The following is a 2067-nucleotide window of genomic DNA, read 5'->3' as shown; positions in this document are numbered from 1 at the left end:
CTGGCCTCATGTTTGTCTACATAGTCTCTGTACAGGGTTCCTGAACTGTGGTAAGTAAAGAACGTCACTTTCTGACAGGCCCACCAGCCCCAAGTTTTATCTTGGAACCTCAAGAGAATAGGATCCCCCAACTCATAGATATTTGATGATACGAATCCGTGACTACACTCAGCTTTAAAAAAGTCTTATTTAGCCAGGTGCGGTGGCTCAAGCCTGTAATCCCAGCACTTTGGGAGGCTGAGACGGGCGGATCACGAGGTCAGGAGATCGAGACCATCCTGGCTAATACGGTGAAACCCCGTCTCTACTAAAAATACAAAAAAAAAAACTAGCCGGGCAAGGTGGTGGACGCCTGTAGTCCCAGCTACTCGGGAGGCTGAGGCAGGAGAATGGCGTGAACCCGGGAGGCGGAGCTTGCAGTGAGCTGAGATCCGGCCACTGCACTCCAGCCTGGCCGACAGAGCGAGACTCCGTCTCAAAAAAAAAAAAAAAAAAAAAAAAGTCTTATTTGAGACAAAGTTCCATCAAGGCCAATTTAAAAGCCTGTGTAGGCTGGTCATGGTGGCTCATGCCTGTAATCCCAGCACTTTGGGAGGCCAAGGTGGGTGGATCACCTGAGGTCAAGAGTTGGAGACAAGCCTGGCCAACATGGCAAAACCCCATCTCTACTAAAAACACAAAAATTAGCCAGGTGTGGTGGCATGCACCTGTAATCCCAGGTACTCAGGAGGCTGAGGCAGGAGAATCACTTGAACCTGGTTGGTGGAGGGTGCAGTGAGCTGAGATTGTGTCACTGCACTCCAGCCTGGGTAACAGAGGAAAACTCCATTAAAAAAAAAAAAAAAAAAAAAGCCTATGTAAAAAATAATTATTCTTGCTGCACTGAATACAAATAATTAGGCCAAGTATAATAAAGCAAACTAGTCCAACCATGATTTGTGTTTATTAAAAATGGGAAACTGGAGAAAGAAAAATTATGTTGCAAAACCTATAGTATACCTGTTGTTAGATTCTAGTCTTGCCTAATGTTTTAAAGTTTTTATTATTTTCTACAGTTTTGACTGAATTATAATTTTTCTTGGCTACAACTCTTCAAAATAATGTTTTTGATTTTTTTCTTCTGTCTTTTTCTCCCATGTTTCCCAATTTGGAGTTACTGAAAACTAAGCTGTGCTTTCATAAAACCCTGTGAACTGAAGCCAGGCAACTTAAACTTCAGAAGAAAACAACAGCAACCTATTTACATACATAAGCCACTTTCATACCTGCCTACTAATGTATGGGCTTCAGAGTAATGTGGCCTATATTGAATTTTCCCAGCTTGTTCTTTTGTTTGTTGTTGTTTTTCCTCCCTCCTCCCCCTATTTTCTTTTCACAGGACATGACACTTCACAACCTTCTAAAAATGAGGTTTTCTAATAACTCTGGACCTAACTGTACAGGAATAAACCATCCTAGCCATGAGAGAGCAGACAAAACCTGAGACCAGAGACTCATTTTCTTATAAAATGCTTTCTCCAAAAGACTTTTAAAAAGGGGGGAGACGTGAAAGGAACATACCTTGGGGCCCCAAAATCTCTAAGCTAAAGGAAAAGTCAAGCTGGGAACTGCTTCTGGCAAACCTGTCTCCCATTTTATTCAGTCATCCCTCTGCTCACTGAGATAGATGCATATCTGATTGCCTCCTTTGGAAAGGTTAATCAGAAACTCAGAAGAATGTAACCATTTGTCTGTTATCTACCTATGACCCGGAAGTTCCCTCCCCGCTTCCAGTTGTCCCGCCTTTCCAGACTGAACCAGTGTTCATCTTGCACATGTTGACTCGTGTCTCATGTCTCCCTCAAATGTATAAAACCAAACTGTGGTCTGACCACCTTGGGCACATGTCGTCAGGACCTCCTGAGCCTGTATCGTGGGTGTGTGTCCTCAACCTTGGCAAAATAAACTTTCTAAATTAACTTAGACCTGTCTCAGGTGTTTGAGGTTCACAATTAATAGTCAATGACGTGAGAGATAAGCCCTCCTCCTCTCCCGGTTGTGGACCTTTCCCTCTGTATTACCTTGCAC

At 43.3% G+C, this 2067-nt stretch overlaps 1 protein-coding gene across 1 annotated transcript in view; it reads right to left on the bottom strand.

The window, feature by feature from the left end:
* PSCA (prostate stem cell antigen) overlaps positions 1-2067 on the bottom strand; it is a 46730-nt gene that overhangs the window by 38681 nt on the left and 5982 nt on the right. The gene's annotated exons all lie outside the window — the stretch shown is intronic.

Source organism: Macaca fascicularis, chromosome 8, assembly GCF_037993035.2.
Source record: "Macaca fascicularis isolate 582-1 chromosome 8, T2T-MFA8v1.1".
NCBI lineage: Eukaryota > Metazoa > Chordata > Mammalia > Primates > Cercopithecidae > Macaca > Macaca fascicularis.
This window is presented reverse-complemented; position numbering and strand designations above follow the sequence as displayed.